This window comes from Peromyscus maniculatus, chromosome 14 (assembly GCF_049852395.1).
Source record: "Peromyscus maniculatus bairdii isolate BWxNUB_F1_BW_parent chromosome 14, HU_Pman_BW_mat_3.1, whole genome shotgun sequence".
Lineage (NCBI taxonomy): Eukaryota > Metazoa > Chordata > Mammalia > Rodentia > Cricetidae > Peromyscus > Peromyscus maniculatus.
This window is the reverse complement of record NC_134865.1, coordinates 29403392-29422205: the sequence shown is the minus strand read 5'-3', so window position 1 is coordinate 29422205 and position 18814 is coordinate 29403392.

The window sequence follows — 18814 nt, the reverse complement described above, 5'->3', positions numbered from 1 at the left end:
TGCATAGGGCCAGAGAAGCTCACAGGCTAGACCACAGAGGGCCTTGAGGGTCAGGGCAAGGGCAAGATTTTCATCTGGACTAGAAGGAAAGAAAATAGCATTTTGAGCAGAAGCTTTATATTTATAATTTTTCTTGAGCTTCTATAGGCTCCTTTAGTCTATTCTGAAGGTGTGTGTGTGTGTGTGTGTGTGTGTGTGTGTGTGTGTGTGTGTGCGCGCGCGCGCGCGCGCGCGCATGCGCGCGTGCACGTTTTTAGTCTGTTTCTTTCCTGTCTTGTTTTATTCTGTTTGGGTAATGCTGTGAATCAAGCTCAAGGCTTCATGCATGCAAGGTATGGTGGTTTGAAAGAAAATGGCCCCCAAAGGGAATGGCACTATTAGGAGGTGTGACCTTGTTGGGGTAGGTGTGGCCTTGTTGGAGGAAGTGTGTCACTGTGGGGGTGGGCTTTCAGGTCTCCTATGTTCAAGCTATGCCCAGTGTCAGTCCTATTCCTGTGGCCTTCTGATCAAGATGCAGCCAGCACCATGTCTGCCTGCACACCTCCATGCTCCCTGCCTGGATGACAATAGACTGAACCTCTGGAACTGTAAGCCACCACCTCAGTTAAATGTTTTTCCTTTATAAGAACTGCCAGAGTCATGGTGTCTCTTCACAGTGCTAGAAATCCTAACTAAGACACTAGGTAAAGTCCCTGTCCAAGTCACTTATTTGGATGAAATAAAAGCAATGAACTATGGCCAAGCCTCATACGGTGAGCCCTGAGAGGCAGAGGCCGGCAAATCTCTGAGTTTGAGACCAGCCTGACCTAAATAGTGAATTCCAGTGAGACCAGTCTCAAAAATAAAAAAAAAAAAATAATAAAACAACAACTGTTAGGATTCTGTACAAATGCAGCTTGGGGTCTTGTGTATTACATCTTATGTCATCAGCAGGTGCTGGTAACTACGTGGTCACACAACCTGTGCCTTAAAAAGCTGGACATGGACCCTACCCCTCTCTCTCTGTGTGTTCTCTCTCTGCTCGCTGCTCTGCTGCCCCCTTCCCCTCCTAACAAAGCTCTAAAAATAACACTGGGTTCTCTCGTGACCGTGACCGTGACCTTTCCACTCGGTAACCAGCACCAATAACTATCAACAACAACACAAACAAAGCAGTGGGCTGAGTGTGAGTGAGGGAAGAGGTATTCCACTCTCTGGGTCTTTGTTTACTGCAGTTGGATTTAAGGAATTTGGAGAAGAAACATTTCCACCTCATCTTTGTTCACCAGGGAATCTGCCTTTAAGGACAAATTTTCATTGGCTTTTGAAAAAGATTGTGCAAGGACACCAGCTGGATTTCTCATTACTCAGCCAGACAGGCCACTGCCCCCAGTAGCAGGATCTGTCAGCTTCTGTTACCAAGAGGATCCAACTTAGGACCTCTCCTGCCTTGCCCTGTCTGAACTCAGAGGGGGATTTCAGACCCAGTCTGTGTTCCAGGTGGTGTGCCTGGCTGCTCGCTCCAATCTAGTTCCCAGAGGAATGTCCTTCCCAGAGGAATGCCTCACCCACACAGGGATCCGGAACACTCGCCCTGAAGTGACTATTCTGTGCTGAACTCACATCCATTCCCTCTGAAAACTCACGAGGCAAATAAGACCGGCAGCTACTGACTGAGCAGCCACCACAGGAGGTTCATCCTCTGTAGGATCAACAAATGGAAGCAGAAGTCATTCTCTGCCTTCTATAATTGCTGAAGGTGGATTTCTTAAAATTATAGCCACTGGTGTAATTTGGAAGCATCCTTTCAGCAGCCTCCTAATTGATGGCTGAAATATTAATTAAGAACTAATGTGTGATTCATCAGAAGGGGGTTGAAGGCTTACGGCCAATATTTTCCCTTTTTAGAGAATTTTTGTTTTTTCCTTCCTTTTGAATTTCTACATCATTATCAGGACTTTTGCTTCTCAGTCCGCAAGGCGGGCAGAGAGGAGGGGGCTTCCGATGCTCAGCCCCTGTATCCATCAAATACTTTCCAAGGTTATTTGAATTTCAGAATGCTGTGAGACAGGTCTCTGAGTCTCCATTTTGCAAATTCATAAACTAGTATAATAAAGTAGCTGCAAACCACTTGGCATCATGGAGGGCTGTTAATTAATTATAGTGCTTCAGAAAATGTTGAAGATAAAACACTGCCGAATTTGTCTGCAACATACCTAAGCCTCCCTTCCTTTGCATAAAGTCTGCCCACTGTGTCTTGGCCTGGCATCCTGGCTCCGAGAGTGTCTCTCACTACCCGCCCGGCTTAATCAAGGTCATTGAAAGCTGTTCCTGCCATGCAGGTGTACGCAGCTGCTCAGATTGGTGTTATCAGCAAATTCATTGAACTTGCTCTCACTTCCATCACCCTCTGGAGAACTCTGGTCCATAACCAGCCCTTCTGGATGGACACCACTTGATAAATGTCCTCAGGATGACAAGAAGTCACTGATAGCTGCTCTTTGATTGCTACCCTTCAGCCACTTGACAGCGCCATGACCCAGGCTGTGTGTTCCCAGCCCACTGAGAAGAAATGTCTTGAAAAACGCTGGCAGACGTGTCCTGAAGTCTGGAGAGATTGTGCTTATTGCTTCTCCTTCATGAGTGCGGCAAGGAAGGAAGCCAGGCTCACTTGACCGGCTTTTCATTTTCGAGGATCCTGGTGACCACTCCACTGCTCACAGGCCTTATTTGTTAATTTGCTCACCATTTATGTCTTCTCATAATTTCAGATTCTTAAATTTAGCCAATCAAAGTATTTCTAATGCCATATTCTTGGAATCTTTAGACACTTTGGAGTTGCCCCCTCCCTTTTTAATAAGGTTCTATCCTGAGTCTGTATGGTAGAAATATGCCCTTAGCAGCCAGGGAATAGTGAAAATATTCTCTTCACCTGTTTTCAAATGCTGCATTTATTCTCACTTGAAAGACATTACTGCTGACTACTAGATAAAAATGGTCTGACTCCAGGGTCTGCATCCAAAAAAGTGTCCTTATCCCCAGAACAGAAGCTTTGCATGATAGGAGGAATGTGAGCGAATGAGTGTTTATGCACATGGAGATGAAGACATGAAGCTCTTTCTCAAGGAAGGTGACTTTAAAAAAATCCTTTCACATATATTACATCTTGACCACAATTCCCCCCTCACCTCTCCCACAAATCCAACCCTCCCAGGCCCCCCCCCCCACTCCCCTCAAAAAAGAGCAAGTCTCCCAGGGACATCAACCAAACATGGAAATAATGTCTTGCTTCCTGAACTTTAATAAATTCATGAAAGAGTCATCCTTCATCATCCAGACCCAGGATGCTGCTGGGGACCGTGTCTGAGTCTGTGGTCCTACCGCAGTCAGGGTCTGGGTTGAAGTCCATGGCCCAAGTTGCCACCAGGGCCCACGCAGACGCCTGGGGTCTGGGCCACAACCTGTGACCTTGTTGGAATCTGGAGGCCATGCTGCAGCTGGGGCTATACATATCTGGGTGGCCTGTGCTACCACCTGGGGCCATGCGGCTGCTGCCAAGGGCCTTGTCTGGGTCTGTGGCCCTATAGCAGCCAGGGTCTGAGTTGATGTCCATGGTTCCCATTGCTACTAAGGGCCGTGTGGATGCCCAGGGTCAAGTCAGCCGCCTGAGTCCGTGTTGGGGTCCGAGGGCCATGCTACAGCCAGGGCCATACAGATCTGAGTGAGATGCGTGAGGTTTAGGGCCACGTTAGTATCTAAGGACTACATTGTGGCTGGGACCATACCAATCTGAGTGGCCTTCACTGCTACCTGGAGCAACAGTGACATCCAGACCCAGCTGCTGCCAAGGACCATGTCTGGGTCTGTGGTCCAGCTGCACTTTGGGTCTGTGTTAATGTCTGTGGCCCGTGTCATCTCAGGGGGCCATGGAATCATGCATGATGAAATCACAGGGCCATGTTGAGCCGGCCCTATCCTTCACTGGCCCTGGAAAAGATGGCCCTTCCTCTCGCTGGACGCTGCACAAGAGAACTGGCCCCTGCACTCAGGAGAGATGGCCCCACCCCTCACCACAGGGAGAGTTGACCCTGCTGGTGGCATGGGTGTAGTGGAACTGGCTTTGCCCCCTTGCCTGAGGCGGGCAGGGCCCCAGTGGCCTGGACTGACCAGCTCAGCTACCACCCAGGCCCACAGCCAGGCCCTGGGTCGGCCCACCCTAACAGCTACCCCATCTAGGACCTGCTGGAGCTCGTGAAGGGAATGGTCCTGTGAAATGATAACTGCGGGATCTTCATGACTCGGAGCAGCCTCGGGATATCCCAGAGAAGTTCCGATGAGGATCCAGTGGTGATGGTGTACCAGAAACCAGAGGCCTTGAACCAAACCAATGACTCATCCCAATGAACATTTGCTAGTAAAGCTGGTTGGACAAAGGGGTACACTGTGTGACATACCATTCCCAATGCCACCAGGATGAATGAAGAGGCGTTGGAGAGGCCGGAAAGATGGAAGATTTTTGGTTTTTATTTTGTTCTTATTTTTGTTTGTTTGGTGGCTTTATTTTGGTTTTGTGTGACTTTTTAAAAAAGTTTTCTTTGAGGTAGGGTAGTACAAGGGTCAGGGGAGGGTATGGGGGCCTGGAAGGTGAGTGGAATTAGAGTGCATGATATGAAATTCCCAAAGAATCAATAAAGAAATTATGTTTTTTTTTTTTTTTTTTTGGTTTTTCGAGACAGGGTTTCTCTGTGTAGCTTTGCGCCTTTCCTGGAACTCACTTGGTAGCCCAGGCTGGCCTCGAACTCACAGAGATCCGCCTGCCTCTGCCTCCTGAGTGCTGGGATTAAAGGCGTGCGCCACCACCGCCCGGCAAGAAATTATGTTTTAAAAAAGTTTCCTTCAAATATTTTCTATATTCCCAATGTATAGGAATCAATTGACACAATAAAAAAAAGTTTATTGAATTTGTCTTGAATTCTCAAAGCTTTTTAAATCATCCCTAGTCATAGTTCATTCCTTTAAAATTTTTAAAAATGTATTACTTTTAAAGATTTATGTCATTATTTGTGTGTAGATCTGTGTGTGTATGTGTGTGTATGTGTGTGTGTGTGTGTGTGTGTGTGTGTGTGTGTGTGGTGGTGGTGGTTTGAATGAGAATGTCCCCAAATAGGCTTACATAGTTGAATGTCTAGTCCCCAGTTGGCAAACTCTTTGAAACAGTGGTTCTCAACCTGTGGGTCACGATCCCTTTGGGGGGTGGAACACCCTTTCACAGGGGTTGCCTAAGACCATCAGAAAACACAGATGTTTACATTAAGATTCATTGCCGGGCGGTGGTGGCGCACGCCTTTAATCCCAGCACTCGGGAGGCAGAGCCAGGCGGATCTCTGTGAGTTCGAGGCCAGCCTGGGCTACCAAGTGAGTTCCAGGAAAGGCGCAAAGCTACACAGAGAAACCCTGTCTCGAAAAACCAAAAAAAAAAAAAAAAAAAAAAAAAGATTCATAACAGCAGCAAAATTACAGTTACGGAGTAGCAGCGAAAATACTTTTACAGTTGGGGGTCACTACAACATAAGGAACTGTATTAAAGGGTCACAAACATTAGGAAGGTTGAGAACCACCAGTCTGGAAAGATTAGGAAGTGTGGCCCTGCTGGAGTAGGTGTGGCCTTGCTGGAGTAGGTGTGGCCTTGCTGGAGTAGGTGTGGCCTTGCTGGAATAATGTGGCCTTGCTGGAGTAGGTGTGGCCTTGGAGGTATGTGGTGTCAGAGGAGGTATGGCACTGGGAATGGGCTTTGAGGTTTCAAAAGCCCATGCCAGGCCCAGAGCCTCTTTTCTTGCCTGCTGCCTATGGATCAGGATGTAAATAAAGCTCATAGCTACTGCTCCCGAGCCATGTCTGTCTCCTGCCATGAAGATAACAGACTGTCTGAAACTATGAGCAAGCTCCCTAGTTAAATGCTGTCTTTTGTAAGAGTTGTCTTGGTCATGGTGTCTTTTCACAACAACAGAACAGTAACTAAGACAATAGGTACATACATTTGTGTGTGGGTACCCCTAGAGACCAGACACATCAAATGCACCTGGAACTGGAGTTACAGGAGGTTGTAAGTTGTCAGTCATGGGTGCTGGGAACCAAACTCCTCAGGTCCATCTCTCCTGCCCCCTTAATTTATTATGTGTTTAGGGTGTGTGTGTGTGTGTGTGATATGTGTATGTGTACAGGTATAAGTATATTCATGCCACAGAACACATTTGGTCAAGGTCAGAGGGAAACCTTCAGGATTCAGTTCTTTCCATCTGCTTTGGGTTCAAAGGTCAGCAGATGTGTGCAGGAAGCACTTTTACCCTCTGAGCTCTCTTGCCAGCCCTAATTCATCTCTTCTCTCTGACGTCATTTCCTTCATCCTTGGCACCAGCTTCTGAGCTGCTACTCTATGCCCTCCCAAGGCTTGGGAAGAGTGTTAGGCGACTGTTTCATGCAGAATCTTTTCTCTCACATCTTTCCCACCATGCTGCTCTTCTTTCTCCAGGTATTGGACAGACATAAACTCAGAGGGACATATTCTTATCTTCTGAGACTAGATGGGGCTTCCCAACATAATATTCTAGAACAAGAGTGAGCAATTACTTACTATAAAAGGCCAGGCAGTATTTCACTTTTCTCGTGGTCTGTGTTGCTCAACTCACTATAGGGTTGAAAACACTAATAAATAACATAGAATGGTGAGCCCTGACTCTGTTCCAGTATAACTTACTTACAGAACAGGTCTGGTTGGACATGGCCTCTGGGTTGTAGTCTATCATTTACCTGAAATCTATGGATTTCAGATCCTCGCTCCTGATACCCATGGTCAGAGTTGCTATCATAGCAAGATGGAGCTTTCAGGATGTTCTTAGGCTGAAGAGCACAGTGCTACAACACTTCCGTGCTGACTCTTGCTTTACCTGGTGTAGATGCCTACCAGTTGGACTGATTTCGTGCGGTGCCCTCTCCCCCAGGTGTCTTGACGTTAAGTCACATTGGGACCAAAGAGAGCAGCTTTCAGGCCTTAGTCATTTTCATTCGTTTTAACTTTGTCAGTGGTATGGTGTCATGCTTTTGTTTGACGATATGAAAAGAAATGGCATGAAATACCTGAAAGTCGTTGCCTCAGAACTGGTACCGTAAAACACCACAGCTCAATTATCAAAGTGTTTCCCCTAGGAGTAAAAAGAGGGGGAAGAAGTCAACAACCCAACATGCCCAAATTATAATATAATGGGAGAGGATGAAAGGGAATTCAGCTGCAGCCTAGCAACCATCAACCGCATCTCAGACGTTTATGAGATTCTGAATGTGTGGACGTAGTGTGTGCTCTCCTGGCTCTGATTCCTGGGAGCTGGCTCTTTAGTCAAATGGACAATTGAAGGGTTGGTGGATATGGCTTTGAAAACCTAAGGGGACACTTTGGGGTAAAATAAAATAGAGAGGAAGAGACAGAGGGAGAGGAAGTTTTATCTGAAGAATATTACTTAAATACATCACTTCTCTTACAGCAATGATGATTAGCAAACCTCTGACTGCTAAACATTATTAGACAATACATTTTTGTAATTTAAGAAGAAAAAAAAACTGTGATTTAAATGATGCATTTGATGGTTTCAATCCCAGCATTACATGAAAGGAAGTATATTTTTATGGAAGTCTATTTTTATATCTACTCATTACCTTAAAATTCTCTTCAATGCAACTTTATAAAATCTTATTTTTTTTTTTTTTGTCATTGCTTTGTAATTTCAGATAACTTGGACCCGGCCAGTCTAAAGGTGATCCTGCCAATGTTTATAGGAAAGCAAGATTACTCATAATGACTAATGGGAATAAAATCCAAGGGGAGCTAATGTTTCTCTGGGATAATTACCTCCAAACTCTGTTAAAGTTTCAGGATGACCTGCACCAGCCAGAGCACACTGCTCCAGCTTCCCCTACCAGCTCCAATCGGCCACAGTCAAAAACCAAGGTCACTCTAGCTGCCTTTCCTTTCTCTATGCCCTGTGTGTGTTCCATTGTCTGTGAGCTCCTCCCCTTTCTCATCTAGTCTGTCTTTCAAAACTCTGCTCCTTCACTGAAAAGTCAAGCTAAAAGCCAGCAAGACGGCTCAGCACGTCAAGGTGCTTGGCACCAAGCCTGATGACCTGAGTTTGATCCTTGGGACCCTGATAGTGAAAGAAGTGTACTGAACCTTGCAAAGGTACTCTGACCTCCACACCAACACTGTGACACACACACACACACACACACACACACATGCACGCACGCACGCACGCACACAAATAAATAAATACATAAGTACATTAAATTTTTTTATAGAAAAAGCTAAGCTGACATAGTTAATATGGAGCCTTCACTGGTATTGCAGCCAAGCAAAACTCGCTTCCAAAATGTGGCATTACCTTCTGGCAGTGTGCTGCCTACATGGGTTGTTGAGACACTACCAAAGATTTCCATTCAGGCAGAAGCATCTGACTGCTTCATTACGTCATCATGCCTCAGCATTCATGTTGTATGGAGAAATTTTATCCTTAGTTTTCCTATTTATTTGTTTGCTTGTTTGTTTTTGAGACAAGGTCTCATGCACCCCAAGCTAACCCTGAATTCCCTATGTAGCCAAAAATGACCTAAACTCCTGACCCTGATGACTCCACTACCAGAGTTCTGAAATTTTAGGCATGTGCCTCCACACACAGCTTAATTTTTTTCCTATTATTTATATTTTATTTTATTACTGAGTCATAGCATTTCAGTTTTATTTATATAGGGAAAGAGGTTAGTTACACTTATAACATTTTTCAAAATAGTCACGTGAATGCTATAATTCTCCCATTCCCTCCTCCCTCCCTGTCTGTCTGTGGTGTGTGTGTGTGTGTGTGTGTGTGTGTGTGTGTGAAAGTAATAATACGTTGGGGATGCAGCTTAGTGGCAGAGTGTGTGCTCAGAACATTCAAGGTCCCGGATCCACTCCTCAGCCCTGGCCCACCCCCAAAGCATTTATTGATATGGTTTTAGGGAATATTTACGAGAGTCTGGAAATAGCCCTTCCCCAATTGCCTCAGTCAGTCATTCTGATAACAGCATCAATCTCACCCCTCTTCACTCCCCACTCCACCTCCGCACCCCACCCCCTCACCCTAACCCCGCCTTTCTTCTTCATGAATCAATTGCTAGGACCTGTCGTTCTACCTCTAGAGATCCTCTCATCTAGGACCACAGTTGCTGTGGCCCCCAGGGTCTTGCCATCTGGGACGACCTCACTCAGCTTCACAAGGTGGCGGGGAAGCAGGGAGGTGCGAGGGATTGAACCCAAGGCCTTGTCTATACAAAGCAAACACTCTGCCCACTGAGAAGATTTAAAAAAAAAAAAACAAAAACTTTATTGACACAAAATGCTAGTACATATTTATGGGGTACGATTTGATCTTTCAACACATCTGTATGTGTGTAAGGACCAAATGAAGGTAATTAGTACACCTTTCAGCTTAAACATTACCAGTTGTTTGTTCTGAGAATATTCAGAATATCACCTCTTCTAGCTGTCTGAAGCATACAGCGTACATCACAGGCTGTAGTCATCCTACTGTGCAGCAGAGCCGCATGACTCAGGACGTTTTTCAAGTTTGAATCTGAAACATATTCCCATTCAAAACTGTGGGCTCCGCCTGACAGTGGTGGCGCACGCCTTTCATCCCAGCACTTGGGAGGCAGAGGCAGGCAGAGCTCTGTGAGTTCGAGGCCAGCCTGGGCTATAGAGTGAGTTCCAGGAAAGGCTCCAAAGCTACAAAGAGAAACCCTGTCTTGAAAAACAAAAACAAACAAACAGACAAAACCCCCTGTGGGCTTCTCCAGACCACTCTCAGAACAGCATCTGAGGATGTGCCCCTGCATCCTGGTATCTAGCATCATCTCCTGTGCGATCCTACTTCCTCCTGTTCCCACTTTGCATTTTTTATAAGTAATACGGCCAAGCATTGGTTTCTTTCTTTTAAAATGAACAAGGAAGGGCCGATCTAGTTAGGCCTCACTAGTTATATCCAAATCCTATGCGACTTACTTTGCTGTGGTGCCAGGGAGCAAATCCAGGGCCCTACACATAGTGGACAAGTGCCCTCACACTGGCTTCTCACCCACAGCACTTTCTGTCCCTCAGTAATTTGGCGCATGCCCTTCTGTCTTGGATACCTTTTCTTTAAAACACCCCAGAGTTTTTCAGGAATAGCATTTTGCCATGTTTGTTTTTTAAAAGAAATGGATTATTTTATGCCTGTAGGTCCATGGACAATAAGCTCAGTAAGGGTAAAAACTACATCTTCCTTAGATTCTCTAATCTGACCCAATACCTAGCAACAGTTAGTAAATGAGTGATTGAATCCACCCTACACCAAGGAACTTGGATATGTGCGAAACTGTCATTGTACTCCATTCACTGTCCCATCCAGTCTCCTCACCTGCTAAGATGCTACTCAGGGACATTTGGGATTTATATTTTCTAATTCTGCTTTCCTACAATCTTACTAAAACAGTTCTGCCTTGTTTCATCCACCTTATCCGGTCTTGTTTATCTCTGTTCCACGAGGTTCTAAGTTTGTAAGTGACAAGGCTCTGTGTTTCTATACTGAGTTCAAAGGATACAGTCATGAGCTCTCACATGCCACCCATCCTTACTGCAGATTTCCCTTTCCATTGTCACAGAAATCAACTAAGAGAGACCTCAGGCTGTCAGGAAGGTGTACATATCTCTACCGGAGTAGTTTGAATACCCGATTTAGGCTCCGAAAGAGAAAGCATAACCACAACAGACACTCGAGAATGTCCGTGGCAATCCTGTTTATTGACAGCAAACAGTTGAAGGTAGTCAACAAGCCTTAGTGGATACCTTTATTACTGCACACCATATAAAAGAACAAGCTAGAACCTTCTATTCCCCATGTGGAGAGATCTAGAATTATATCTTTGTTTAAAAAGAAGAGCCTAGTAGGAGACATAGCAGTATGTGTTTTCTGTGAAAAGTACCAAGTACGGGCATATAAATGCTGGCATTCTTTGAGGGACAGCAGGGGACGTAACAGCAGCCATTCAGGGGCCGGGAAGGTTTTATGTGTGTGCTGGTAATGGAGTGTGTGGCGAGGCGGTTGGCTTTTACTTCCTTCTGTTTTGCTTGAATTGCCTATCGCACATTTCCATTTCTATGCCAAGAGTGAGTTCATGGGCCATTTTATTTCTACTTAAAACCATGTGTAAAATTTATGTTAAAAATGAACACCCACAAATGTTCCTCAGACTTCCTTGTACACCAGAATCACCTGAAGTACTTTGCATGTATGGAAGAGGGGCATGTCTTTTTATTGATTTTAGTGTATAAAACAATGAGGCTTATCCTGACATTGATGCACATATATCATCATAGCTGGCCCATACTTACGATTTTTAAAAAGTAAATCCCAAATTCCTATCTCAAGCCTCTGCATTAGAACGCCTAACTGTTAGGGACACTAGAACATGAATTTTTAACAAGGGTCTCAGACAATTCTCTCTATAAATGATCTGAACAAACAGACCATGAGAAGTAGCCTGATGTCTACATGTCCGGTGCTCTGCAGTAACGAGGATAACGGTGTTGGGATGACAGTATGACATCATAGGATTCATTTGGATAATCTGGCAGGATCTCAGCATAGAGCAAGAACATCATCTGTAGGTGGTGAAGACTGTGTTGGTTTTTCATCGCAATAACAAACAAAGACCCGGAAGACATTGCTGAGAGAAAGAAAGGGTGCAGAGTTTTGGAGGCTGCAGGCTATGATTGACTAGTTTCTGGACCTCTGAGGGAAGGGCATTCTGGAAGAGCTGGAACTGCTCTTTATGGAAGCTGGGAGGCAGGGACGGCAGCGTGCCAGTGGGCTGCCCCTTGGTCTCTTCCACCTGGACCCACAGCCCGTGGCATGGTGATGCTGCTGCATTCAGATTGCCTCTCACACCTCTTGTTAATCCTCTCTGGAAAAGACCCGGCAGACACGCTTAGAAGTAAGCTCTACTAATCTCAGGGCTCTCTCAATTAGGGCCAGCTATCAGGGTGTTTGCTTTGTTTTTAATATGATGTTTTCATTAATTTTTTTGAGACTTTCATGTACACATGCAATGTATTTTCATCATACTCATCTCCTATCTCCTCCCACGTCTACGCCTCACTACTCACAGTTACGTGTTTTTAATTGGGATGGTTAGTCAACTCAAGTTTTAGTTTAAAGATTCCTTGAGAGAAACCAATCACTTAAAAAAAAAGAGACAAGAGAATGCACACTACCAAAATTGTTTACTTAGGTTTCTTAAAATATTCTATGCCCTTTTCTATTTCTCTTTAATAGTCACTTTTTTAATTCAACACAGCAATTACATTTCAAAAACATTTAATTTCTTGATGCTGGTATTTTATCATGAGGTTTTATTTTTCTGGTGATTATGCAGATATTCGATATTTTGAAGTCAGGGTATGTCAGGGCATAGTGCTGCACATGTACAGATTACCTTAAAAACTAAAGCAACGGCAGAACGTCATTTCATTTAAAATAGTGTGGTTTTCTTTAAACTTTTCAAGATGTGCTATTTTATATGTATATAAAGTAGGACATGTAAGAATTATGAGAATCTGTAGTTGATTTTTGACTTTATGATGTAGATTGTATTTACCTGTTTCTGTCTGAGAGGGTTTAAAATATTTTTACATTTAATTTTTTACTTGTTTTATTATTTTATTATTTACCATTTGCATGTAGGGAGCATGCAGAGGTCAGAGGACAACCTGTATATTCTGGAGATCAAACTTGGGTCCCCAGTCTTGGTGGCAAGCACCTTTACCTGCTGAACCAATTCATGGTAAGTTTTGCTGTTACTTCGTAAGTCTGTGGTCAGAAGGAAAACAGAAAATGCAATAGCAGAGATAATGCTCCCTGCTGCATAAAACTGCAGCAAAGCTGACACCCCGAGACCCATGCAACTGCATTAATTAGCTGTTGCTGCTTGGCAGCCCAGATCAGCCAGCTCCGTCCTTCTGACAACATGGTGGAGCCCCCAGGGACACACGCAAAAGCCTGACACATTTAACCTCATCCATCCTTTATGGCATTCCACAGACAGAACAGAGGAAGGAGAGACCTGGGCAAACCCTTTTGGGAGGCTCTCCACCTTCGACAGAAGCCTGGGATCCACCGTATGGTGCCTTCCCCCGTGGGAACCAGCCGACCTGTCAAACAGTACCTGAATAGGGGAGTGAGGATTAAGAAGGAAAGACAGAAGATAGAATCAGGAGGGCTCTCAGTGAATACTGCAGCAGCCCTGACTTTATTTCTCATAGCCTTTTTATACCCAAAGCAAGCGGGGGGGGGGGGGGGGGATGGGTGGGTTGGGGGGTGCTGGTGAGGGGGGGACATGGGACTTCCTTATCATGGTTCAAGGAACAAACAAGCATAAACACCTCCTTAATTCTCAAAACATCTAGTAACCACGACTTTGGCCAAACAGCCGGTAATTCAGCCTTAAGGAGCAAAGAAAAGCTTAAACTCTCTGACCTTAAGTCAAGTGGAATCAAGCCACATGCTGGACTCACTGTGGGCTCCACACTTCCCTCAAGCCAGCCTCTCCCACGTCGGGTGGGGGAGCTTGGTTCCCTCAGGAAACGATAACCCTTCCAGGAATTTGAACCCATCCAATAAGCTGGATCTCTGAAAACACTGCTAGTTGAATTATATTGGAACAAGACGCTTGTTGCCTTAATCTAAACTTTTAGCTGCTATGGAAATGTCAGACTTGAAAGACAGAAAGTGTTTATCTCTGACTTGTTTAAAGTGGTAGCAAAGAGGCGATTTTGAAAAAAGTAAACTGTACATTCAAAAGTATTACTTTATATTTAAAACTCAGTCTCCCTCTAAAGAAAAAAATGTTTTTAAGTTTAAAGCATAGAGATAAAAGCACAATAAGATCTTCTTGTCTGAGAAGGATTAAAAAAAAAAAAACTTACCTTTTCTTTGTTGTGGAGAGTCTCACTGAAGGCCATAAACACTTCCTGGAGTCACAGAATGTTTCTGGAGATGGAAGGGAGGCGGGTCAGCTTCATGTTTCTCAAAGGAAGCACCTGCCGGGTCATTCAGTCCCATTGCTTCCTGGAGCTCACGTGTTGAGCTGGGTGGCTAGCCCTGCCGGTGGCAGCATCATCCTGAACACAAGCCTTATCACCGATCTCCTCAACCTCCTACCTAAAAGTCTAAGTTTTGGTTGTGAATATACCTCAGAGTTGATCAGTTCTATCATGACGCCCAGCCTGCTTAATTAATTGAAAGTGGAAACTGCTGTTCTGTCCTGGGGAGCTCTTAACTCTACCCACTTTGTCCAAGTAAACCTAAAAACTGCAATATTTCCATCACTCTTTTTCGTATGAATAAAGCCTGACACAAAACCATGCTGCTGAAGTGTTGTTCAGGGGAACATTATCTGAGTTCTACTTTGTGTTTTTTTTTTTTTGTAAACAAAGTAATTTGATAGGGCATATCGGATTGTCCTAGGAGAAGGCCACCCCCTTCTGAGAAGCGCAGTCCACTGCCTTCTCACTGGAAGGCTTTGGCTGAACTACACCACCACGGCTTGGCCACTGGTGAGTGGTTTCTTGAAAAAGTTTGATATTTCTAGCCCTGAATGTAAGCGTTCCTGTTTATTCTCTGAAATGTCACTAAGCCTGTTTAAAAAGATGATGTCACTGCCTATCACCACTTTGATCCCAGCACTCAGGAGGCAGGGACAGGAGGATCTCTGTGAGTTCAAGGCCAGCCTGGGCTACAGAGTGAGATCCAGGATAGCCAGAGCTACATAGTGAGACTCTGTCTCAGAACAAACAAACTAACTAACAAAGACAAGAGGAAGGAGAAAAAGAAAAAGATGATCTTTAAAAAATAGCTTTCTCTTAGCAAAAAGTACTTCACACCATGCTAGAGAAGAGAAATTTTATTGCCTCTTAGCTATGTGTTTTAAATAAATTAATTCTCTGTGTGTGTGTCTCTCTGTGTCTCTGTGTCTGTCTGTCTCTGTCTGTTTGTCTGTCTGTCTGTCTGTCTCTCTCTCTCTCTCTCACACACACACACACACACACACACACACACACACACGTTGGGGAATCAAACACAGGATCTCACATAGGCAGCAAGCACTCTACCACTGAGCTAGGTCCCGAACCCATTTGTTTAAACATCTTGAACTTGAAGATGGAGAGATGGCTCGGTGGTTAAGAGCACTGGCTGCTCTTGCAGAGGAACCAAGTCTGGTTCCCAGCACCTACATGGTGCCCCACACCCATCTGTAACTCCAGTTCTAGGGGGCCTGACCCCCGTCTTAGCATCCATGAAAACCAGGTAGGTATGCACGTGGTTCGCAGACACAGCAAAGCTGCAGGCAAAACAAGCTTACATATAAAACACAGCTAAAAAATTAAAATGAAAGGAAGGGGCTGGAGAGGTGACTCAGAGATTACGAGCACTGGCCGCTCTTTCCGAGGACCCAAGGCTGGCTCTCATTGTTCACATGGGGGCAGCTTGTAACCATCCCTAACTCCAGTTCCAGGATCTTCTCTTACCCCTTCAGGCACTAGGTATGCACGTGATACACAAACATGTACACACGTATGTATATGCAGACAAAACATCCCCATACACACAAAATAAACACAAATAAACAAATCTGGCCGGGAGCGGAAGTGGATGCCTTTAATCCCTCCCTGAACTTGGAAGGCAGAGGCAGGTGGATCTCTGTGAGTTCAAGGTCAGCCTGGTCTACAGAGTGAGTTCCAGGACAGCCAGGGCTATACAGAGAAACCCTGTCATGAAAAAAAAAATTAAAATAATAATATAATAAACAAATCTTTAAAAAAATCTGAAACTTTCATCAAATTTAGGTACCTGCCAACAAATAAAATACCAATAGAATAAAGGACTTGAGTAATGGAGATTTATTATATCCTCTGGTAAGATTTTATGTCTTGGAATATATTATTAATTAATATGAAGATCTAAATAATGTTAGAATGGGAAGCGTTTTACACTGGTACTTTTGGCCTGGCTTATACATTTTTTATATTGGACAACAAAATAGTGAACGGTCACCCGTCTGCTGAGGAGTGAATGGAAGCTGTGTTCTTTCTTCCTGAGCTCTCTGGCAGAGTGTGGAGGGTCTTGCAGAGAATAGATTTTTTTTTTTCTAAACTACACAGGGAATAGAATTTCAATTTGCTCTGAAATCATTAAAATGTTTTGACTCTGCTTCCTTTAAATCTGCAAGTGTACGACCAGAATAGTATGGAGTGGGACAGCTGAATACATGGCTAGCAGACATTTTTAATTAAACAGTTTTTCCTATAATATATTTTCATGATGTTTTCCCCCCTCAGGCTTCTCCCACATCCTCCCCACCTCCCTATCTACTCAGCTTCATATTCTTTCTCTCTCTCAAAACAAAAAAAACAAGAAATGAAAATGAAAACAAAAACAACAATAAAAGTCAAGAAACAGAAAAACCCCACAAAAACACAGGCCCAGAAATCAAAACAGAGCAGATGTTAACCAAACACACAGGAAGAGCTCTTGGTGACAAATGCACACCTCTCGTTCCTAATCAGGAACTTCATGGTAATCATCTCCCTTTACAAAATCCCTCATTTGAGGGGAGAGGTGATCGCACACGGCTGGCAGCCCTGTTTTCTAGTCGTCCCCCTCTTTGGCTGACATATTAAATGATAGGAAACCAACATGACATTACAAATGAGAGCTGTGCTAGCTGCCGCCAGCGGTCCAGGGAGACCAGCCTTCCTGATAGTCCAGAATCATTCGGATGCAATTTACAAACACGCCTTCCTGGGAGAAGATGAATTGGAGTTGGTCTTCAGCTGCCTGAGATAAATGACGGGAGCAGAGCACACCATCATATTTCTAATGCCTTCATCTTTCCTTTTTCTTTCTTTCCTGGCATTTGGGAAAAAGCAGGTGGCTGTTTTGATAAAATATTTTGCAGGTATTAAATGCACCGTAAACGCTTTCAGCGCATCAACCACAACACTTCATGTGCTAAGTTGGGATGAATTCTTGTCGTTAGCTGAAATTTGGTCCACATATTTCTTGTCCTGGTAGTCCATTTGTTGAAAACCCATGCAGACCACAACAGAGTTTTTAAAAGTGCACGTGAGGACGGTATCAGAGAGCCATAAGGATAGAAAAGTTTTGCTAAGAGTAAAATCGGGAGGGGAGGGGAGGGGGACTTTGTAAAAAATAAATGCATCAAAAGTACATAACAATGAGAAAATGGAGAAGTCTCACAGATTCGTGTGTGTGTGTGTGTGTGTGTGTGTGTGTGTGTGTGTATGTGTGTGTGTGTGTGTGTGTGTGTGTGTGTGTATGCAGGTGTACTAATCTGTGTGTGTGCATGTGGAGGCCAAAGGTCAGTTTTGCATCTCTTCCTCTATTACTCTCCATAATAGTTTTATCTTTTGGTTTCTGAAACAAAGTCTCCCAGTGAACCTGAAGCTTGCTGTTTAGGCTAGAAATGGCTGCCAGCCAGTCCTCAGGATGCTCTCCTTTTCCTCCCTAAAACTGAAGTTGCAGGCAGACCCTGCCATGCCTGACTTCTACGTGGGGACAGAAAATCCAGACGGGTCCTTGTGTTTGCACAGCAGGTGTTTTCATCGTGAGCCCTCTCTCCAGCTCGGCACTGTGGAAGAGACTGCCGGCCATCCTTTCACAGTAAGATGAAGGGTTTTGCCTTCGTCCACTGAACCTTTCAGGCTCAGAATATGCTTAAAAGAGAAAAATGAACGAAGCTTATCTTGAGTGCTCTGGGTTTCTTCCCTCCAACTGCCTCTTCTCTAGATTCCAGGGCTCATCAAACCCTTTGTTTTGATGAACCACCCAGGTTAATGCCTCAGAACCATATCCTCTCTTTCAGCCCCTTGCATCTATTCTTGCCAAACCCCATACCCTCCAGTCTAACATCACCAGCTCTGAGGTTTTATTGTCACAGAGTAGAAGGGCCATGTGTGTGTGTGGGGGGGGGGGGGGTTAAGTATACATATGTGGCTGTATGTGTGCCTGTGTGTCTGTGAGATGCATGTGTGTGTCCATACATGTGGAGACCAGAGGTCAACTTCCTCAGGAGCCATTCACCTTGCTTTTTGACACAGGATTTCTCTGGTCTGTAGCCTGGGCTGCCTGGACTTCAAACTCAGAGACCTACGTGTCCCTGTTTCCACAGCACTGGGATTACAAGCACACATCACCACACCCAGCTTTTCACATGAATTCTCAGGTCCTCCTGCTTGTGTGGCAAGCACTATACTAACGGAGCTATCTTTGCAGCACTAGATTAGAGACTCTTCAAAGTGGGATTCCTTTCCCAGTAAAGCATATTAGATTGGAGAGATAAGAGTTTTAAAAATTGCCATCACACACACACACACACACACACACACACACAGAGCATATAATATTTCTCTTTTGGAGTGGGCACAAGGGCAGTAGACTGGGATTCTACCCTTTCTTCCTCCTGAAAGTTAATGAGCAGAGTGAACACTGTGATGGGTCCATGTGGAGGAGGACTAGGGGTGGAAAGCAGAAACAAGGCCCTCCCTATGGCTTCATGAAATTAATGGGGTAATTTTGTTGATTAATCAATGCATTTTCTTATGTCCAATGTGATTCCAGATTGTTTAAAACAAGCAAGATCATCTTTGAAAATGAGATTTCAAAGCTAGGAATTAGGACACCTTTTGAAACAC